We start from the raw sequence: 7,870 nt of genomic DNA on the forward strand, positions 1-7,870 counted from the left end.
AGGATGTAGGAACCTCATACATAGCTAGTGGAAGTAAAAGCTATTACTATTCTGAAAGGCAATCTTGCACTAGTTAAATTAGGTATGTTCCTGGAGATAGGTAGAGACATAGATGGATACAGAGAGAGAGAGACGGATAGACAGATATGTGTATAGAGGTAGGAATAGGGATATCTCAAAGAAATGTTCTAAATCCAGTAAGAGGACAAATACAAGTGGGATTTATCTGTAGTGTCAAGGCTATCGAGAAGATTGGATGCTATCATTGGGAAATGAATTAGTAACACTTGGTTGGAGTACACCAAGCATTAATATGCAGCAATTAGAGGTAATGAACTTGACATGCACACAACAATATGTGTGTCTCTTACAAAATACAGTGTGACATATATAATTGTTTCCATAAATTAAAAATACATGTTCAGAAAACAATACATGTTTTAATATCACATATGAACAAAATAATACACATTAAACACACAGGAGTGGTTCTTCTGTGGGAGAGGGGAGATAAATAAATCATGGTAAAATAAAATAAACACATAGATAAAACAAGTGAGGGACCTTGTTATACACTAGTTGTCATGAAGTGAAGTGTGTGATTAACACAACCCTCAGTATCTGAGCTCCATGAAAAGGAAAAAAATAATTAAAAGCATAGTTATTTAAAGAGAAGTTAAAAGATATGAAAAATGATTGAGAACTTATAACATCAATCTAATGCAACTTTCAGAAGTAACAAGTAGAAGGGAAGGAGGAGGGACAATATTAGGAATGACAATGGGTGATAATTTTCAAGAGTTAACAAAGAATGGGAACTTTATATTGAAATCATATGCTGAGAATAATAAGTTTATACATGAATATTAATCATAAATAAAATATAACAGCTCAAAATTAAAGAGGAATTATCCAAGTCTACCTAAGAGATTGTCTACCGCTATGGTCTGAATTTTTGTTTCCCCCTGAAATTCCTATGTTGAAATTCTAACCCCCAAGGTGATAGTATTAAGAGGTGGGCCCTTCGGGAGATGATTAGGTCATGAATATGGAGCCTTCATGAATGAGATCATAATGCTTTCATTTTTATTCATTTATTTATTTTTTTGAGACAGAGTCTCACTCTGTTGCCCAAGCTGTAGTGCAGTGATACAATCTCAGCTTACTGCAACCTCTGCCTTCCAGGTTTGAATTATTCTCATGCCTCAGCCTCCTGAGTAGCTGGGATTACAGGTGAGTGCCACCATGCCTGGCTAATTTTTATGTTTGTAGTAGAGATGGGATTTCACCATGTTGCCCAGGCTGGTCTCAAACTCCTGACCACATGTAATCTGCCTGCCTCAGCCTCCCAAAATATTGAGATTATAGGCATGAGTCACCATGCCCAGCCCATAATGCTTTTATAAAGTAAACCCCAAAAAGATCCCTTGACATACTACGTGAGAACACAGTGAGAAGGTGCCATCTGTGAACCTGGAAACAGGCTTTTACCAGACACTGAATCTGCCATAGCTTTAATCTTGTACTTCACAGCCTCTGTAACTGTGAGAAGTAAATTTCTGTTGTTTATAAGCCACCCAGCCTGTAAGATTATTTTATAGTAGCCTAAACAGACTAAGACTTCTACAAAAGAATTATACCCAGACTGACAGCAGACTTCCAATCAACCACAATAGAGGTGAGAAGAAAATGGAAAGTCATCTTCAAAGGAGCTGTGAGCCTAAATTCTGCACCCAGTTAACTGTCATTCCAGAGTATTTGAATTAAGGACATTTTCAGACATACAAGAATAAGAGAGTTTATACCTCCACTGAAAGAACCATTAAAAGATAAATTTTAGCAAGAAGGAAACTAAATTCAGAGGAGTAGAATACAACAAGAAATGGTGATTAAAGGAACTGGTAAACTATGTTGGTAGATGCAATGAATTCTTGATAGAAAAAATAAATATGGGCCTTGTGGCCGACGTGCACCGAGGACAGGAAGATGTCACCCAAGCGCATAGCTAAAAGAAGGTCCCCCCTAGCAGATGCCATCCCCAAAAGCAAGAAGGTGAAGGATGCGAGGGCCGCTGCCTCCCGCCACGTTCCTGGTGCCCGCTCCTGCCAAGTCTCACACAGGTCCCACAGCACAGAACCCGGCTTGGTGCTGACACTAGGCCAGGGCGATGTGGGCCAGCTGGGGCTGGGTGAGAATGTGATGGAGAGGAAGAAGCCAGCCCTGGTATCCATTCCAGAGGATGTTGTGCAGGCTGAGGCTGGGGGCATGCACACCGTGTGTCTAAGCAAAAGTGGCCGGGTCTATTCCTTTGGCTGCAATGATGAGGGTGCCCTGGGAAGGGACACATCAGTGAAGGGCTCGGAGATGATCCCTGGGAAAGTGGAGCTGCAAGAGAAGGTGGTACAGGTGTCAGCAGGAGACAGTCACACAGCAGCCCTCACGGAGGATGGCCATGTCTTCCTCTGGGGCTCCTTCCAGGACAATAACGGTGTGATTGGGCTGTTGGAGCCCATGAATAAGAGCATGGTGCCTGTGCAGGTGCAGCTGGACGTGCCTGTGGTAAAGGTGGCCTCAGGAAACGACCACTTGGTGATGCTGACAGCTGATGGTGACCTCTACACTTTGGGCTGCGGGGAACAGGGCCAGCTAGGCTGTGTGCCTGAGTTATTTGCCAACCGTGGTGGCCGGCAAAGTCTTGAATGACTCCTGGTCTCCAAGTGTGTGATGCTGAAATCCAGGGGAAGCCGGGGCCACGTGAGATTCCAGGATGCCTTTTGTGGTGCCTACTTCACCTTTGCCATCTCCCACGAGGGCCACGTGTACGGCTTTGGCCTCTCCAACTACCATCAGCTTGGAACTCCGGACACAGAATCTTGCTTCATACTCCAGAACCTAACATCCTTCAAGAATTCCACCAAGTCCTGGGTGGGCTTCTCTGGTGGCCAGCACCATACAGTCTGCATGGATTCAGAAGGAAGAGCATACAGCCTGGGCCAGGCTGAGTATGGGCGGCTGGGCCTTGGGGAGGGTGCTGAGGAGAAGAGCATACCCACCCTCATCTCCAGGCTGCCTGCTGTCTCCTCAGTGGCTTGTGGGGCCTCTGTGGGGTATGCTGTGACCAAGGATGGTTGTGTTTTCGCCTGGGGCATGGGCACCCACTACCAGCTGGGCACAGGGCAGGATGAGGACGCCTGGAGCCCTGTGGAAATGAGGGGCAAACAACTGGAGAACCATGTGGTCTTATCTGTGTCCAGCGGGGGCCACCATACAGTCTTATTAGTCAAGGACAAGGAACAGAGCTGATGAAGCCTCTGAGGGCCTGGCTTCTGTCCCACTCAACCTCCCTCACAGAACAGGGAAGCAGTGACAGCTGCAGATGGCAGCGGGCCTCTCCCCAGCCCTGAGCACTATGTCAGCTCCTGCCTTTTCCCATCAGCAGAACAGCATCCTTTTCCTATTTTTCTTCCTCCTCTTTGGAATTCTCCTGGGACCTACAGAATAAAGGAGGGGATGGACAGGGGATTTTCAGAAGGAACATGGCTCGTTCCAGAGCTATATGGTTAGACGTTTCTCCCCTTTTCCCTACCTTCCATGGTCCTGGTTGGCCTGGGCTTTACCTACTAGAAAACCAAAACCTCCCCCTTGGGGTTTGGTGCCCACTCTCTGAGAAGTTGGGTTCCATCAAGCCCCAGTCTAGTCATGTGCCCCTTTCCTGTCTCTAACAGTCTACAGGCAAACCAATGGTACAGTCATAAGACCCGTCTGTCATGGACCCACGCCCAGAGAAACGTGCAGAAAAAGCAGAGCTGCATGGCTGTGGGCAACTCTAAGCCAAATATTTGGCTCAGAACAGGTGTCCATGGGACAAAAAAGAATGATCCTCCACTTGACCAAGAGAAAAATGATTCTCCCAGAAGCACAAAGCGTACTCTTGCCCCTCAGGCATTGCCTTTGTCCATCGCACCCACCCATTCATCTTTACCTGCAGCCAAGGGCCTGGAATCGCAAAGAGAAGCCACGCTGGGCTGGGCAGAGCAGGGCAGGGTATGGGGTGGGGAGAGAGGGTGGAGGGTTTTATAAACAAACTTAACAGCAATAATAAAAGGGGAGGGATTGAAGGAGGGACAGAGTGTTGGAGGGCCAGAGACTAGTCCTGAGATGGAAACAGCAACTTGTACAGTGGCTGAGAAAATAGGATATAGTTTTAATTTTTTTAAATTGTAAAATATTTTGGAGGGAGAACAAAATCTTTTAACATTTTGAATAAATTTAGAGTTTTATTAAAAAAAAGAAAAAATCAATATGGAACTAAAGTTTTAGAGCAATAACACAGATGATGGAGCAGGGGTGTGTGAAGGGCATTTGAAGCATGCTAAGAGCAGTGTCATATTTGGATTGAAGACAGATATGCTGAATAATTTTAGATACTGCTTGAAAATATAAATGTGATTTTGTAAAGTGAAAATCCTAGGGGACAATCCATTCCACCAAATTGTAATAGAATCTCCAACTTCCAAAGCAAATAATAGGAAAAAGGAAGACATCTAGCATTATTAATCCGTCAGAAGGAAGAAAAGAAGGTAGAAAATGGCAGCAAAAAAAGAAAAAAAAAACACAAGAAATGGAACACATTAAAAAGCAGAAATAATAATAAACCTAAATGAATTACATTATCTCACTAGAAAACACAATCAAATTCAATTTTTAAAATTTTAGTATAAGCTGCCTGCAGAAGAGTTACCCAAATAAAACTAAACACAACGTTTGGAAATAAAAGTGTGTGTGCTGAGGGAGGGGAGGGGTTAAAAAGAAATAATCTAAGCAAAATCTGGCTCTACACTAGAATTAAGATAATCAAAAACTTGCAGACACCTAGCAACATACCTTCAATGAGTATTTATTGAGTATGCACTTATAAATACATACCTATATATGTGACTGTGTATGTGTCTGTGCACACATAACTATATATGTATATAGGCATATGTGCACATACACATACAATGAATTACAAGGGGAATTTGAAAAACTAATAGCTGCAGTGGGGGATTTTAAGAATGCTTTTCTCAGACACTGGTTAAGGTCTAGGAGAAAATAACCTTCCTCAAAGGACAAGAAGGAAACCCTCAGCTGGTGGTGTGGCATGCACATGCTTTAGAGTTGGCCTATAGTATCTGACCCTCTTCTGATCACCTTGGACTCTTCATTCATCTGCCCACCCACTCACAGCAAGACATGCTTACTGAGTGGCCAGTCAGCATCAGGCATGGGGCAGGGGATAGAAGTGAGCAGGGCCCAGCTTCTGTCTACAAGGAGCCCACAGACCCTCAAACAGATGGTCCTATTAGAGACAACCATGACATTCTGGCAGGCAGAGAATAAGAGGATTCCAGGATCCTGGAAGTGTTCCTGGAGGAAAAATCATCTTAGGTAAGTCTTGGAGACAGTTAGGAATTGGCTAAGTGAGGAAGGTGGATGGGGTTGTAAGAGAGAGGGATAGACCCAGAGGTATGAGAGAGCACGGTGTGTCAGGAACCTTGGCTGAGTATCCTAGAACATAGCAGGTGGCGGGGGGTAGGAGGAGAGCAGTAGAAGAGGTGGCAACTCAGCCATGAAGAGACAGAGTCAGGTTGCCTTGATGAGGAATCTGGACTGTATCCTGAAGGTGATGGGCCAAGAACATAATGGGGCTAGTACCAGATTTCAGCAAGACCAAGGTCTCAGCATTGCAGAGGGGAAGAGACTGCAGGCCAGGTGGGAGCTTTTCTTATGCCTTATGAGGATATTGTGTCATTCAAGTAATTACTCATTCAGTTGGTTTTTCCCTTCAACCTTTTATTAGAACCTTCATGTGCTATTCCTTTTCTCTCCACCAGGGAAATGAAAACAATCAGACCTGGTCTGTTCTCTGTGGGTTAATAGTTTAGGTGAGGTGGTTGCTGTACTATGCAATGAAAGCTGCAACAAAACTGATGGCATGCAAGGTTTCTGGAATGATTGAGAATGACCTGCTTATTCTGCTTGGGGGAACCAGGGAGGGCTTCTTTGGGGAGGTGGCATATCTGTTGAGTTCTGAAAGATGATGAAGGTCTCGTGAAACACAGTTGGCAGAGGAACTCTCACACAAAGGCACAAACTTTTGAGCATGTCAGGTCGTGGGTGGGTTATAAGCGTTAAATGATGGAGGTGGTTTCATCATTCATATTTTTCACGTGTGGAAATTGAGAACTGGAGAGATTATGTTGCTCGTCAAAGGTCATGATCAGTCATTGCGGACTCCAAGTCATTGCTCTTTTTACTATTCTGCCTACATCGCTTTCTTTATTGTTGTCTTAATTTTATTCAAAGAAATGATAATGGAAACGTGGTTTTTGGAGGAAAGCATTTGGGCCATGTGTATTGGTGTATGTGCCTAAACATGTGTGTGGGTGTGTGTGTAAATTTGTTGCAAATGAGTATGATTCTGTGTACTCTGTGAGCCAGATATCCATTAATCAACCTCTAAAACCATGCCTTTGTGGGTGACAGATGTTTGGATTCAATTATAATGATGGGAAAGTTGCTTTTCCTTCCAAGGAAAGAAGGTATTATTTGAGGGTGAAAGTCAGCCATATATAACATTGGTGATGAATATTGTTCATTGTGGAAACACTCTGAAAGTGGCCTGTTTAAAAGAGGGTAATGCATTCAGAAGCTTTTAACCCACTGCATTTAATTGCAACCGAGTGCCAAAATAAACCCCCTGTTAACAAACCTCCAGCTTTCCACTGATTTCTCGCACTTGCTCCCAGCTGTGAGTGAAGAATGGAAGTCAGATGCTTGGATTGCTTGCAATGTGTATAAAGAATTCACATGTGAATCTTTGGCTGCTCTACAAACAGGAAAGTATCCTTTCATAAAAAGGATGTTCAGGCCAGGGGCAGAGGGAAACCCAGGGCCACGTTGTCATCTGTTGACTAACTCCTGTCCATTACACATAATCAAGACTTAGCTAAATAACTACCATTAACTGAACTGAATATGAATAATTTTTGGTTCATCTAAGACTGATTAAGGGTAAGTATTTTTCATAAGTCATCCAGAATAATATAATCCACTATTGCTCCAAAGTTGTCCCAAAGGGCTTCACTTTGGTTCAACTCAATACAAGTACATTTTGTTCATTTGAACAGATATTAAATAATACCTAGTAGATGCCAGACACTGTGAGTAGCCCAGTGCTCCTCCTCAGAGAGAATTGTCAAGAATCGGAACAGGCAAATGTAGCAAAATCTTTTGTTGCCAACTTCCATTCGTTAATTAAATGAAATTTTAAACACTAAGAGTATACAAAAACAAAAAATGGAGAGAGAGAAGGGAAGCAGTCAGTTGTCACTGTCCTTCTGATGGCCCACAGGCCACAGGGGCTACTATCTCGAGGGTGGCATTCAACACTCTCTGTGGTCCATCCCCAGGTCCTTGTGCAACTTCTGTGCTATCTCTCATCTCTGCCATCTTCTAACCCTCCAATTATACACAGTATGTGTCTTTGTGAATGTCATTTCTCCTGCCTAGAAGCTGACACATTTGTCTTCCTCAACGAAGCACCTTCAACACACAGGAAAATGTGACCTTTGGATAATCACTATTGCCTTCCCAGTACTTACCACAGATACCCAGTAAATATTAGCTGAAGGAATGAATGTTCATGTCGTATATACTGTGGGCTCTAGGGCCATTACAATATCCAAAAAGTAAACATCAGCTATATAGGTTTTATATTCAAAATTGGCATACATCTGTAAGACTAAGAACATGCACAAGAAGAGATCATTAGTGTGTCTTTATCACCAGCTACAAGAGATGTCAAGTCCTTCCTCGCCTGCATGCT

General features: G+C 43.4%; 1 pseudogene across 1 annotated transcript; it reads left to right on the forward strand.

Moving 5' to 3' along the window:
- The first annotated feature begins 1,960 nt into the window (after positions 1-1,960).
- On the forward strand, positions 1,961-4,285 carry LOC105547361 (annotated as a pseudogene). The gene has a single exon (XR_001007215.1). The product of XR_001007215.1 is annotated as a regulator of chromosome condensation pseudogene (transcript).
- The last annotated feature ends 3,585 nt before the right edge of the window (positions 4,286-7,870 follow it).

The sequence above is a fragment of the Mandrillus leucophaeus genome, unplaced genomic scaffold (assembly GCF_000951045.1).
Source record: "Mandrillus leucophaeus isolate KB7577 unplaced genomic scaffold, Mleu.le_1.0 Scaffold388, whole genome shotgun sequence".
NCBI lineage: Eukaryota > Metazoa > Chordata > Mammalia > Primates > Cercopithecidae > Mandrillus > Mandrillus leucophaeus.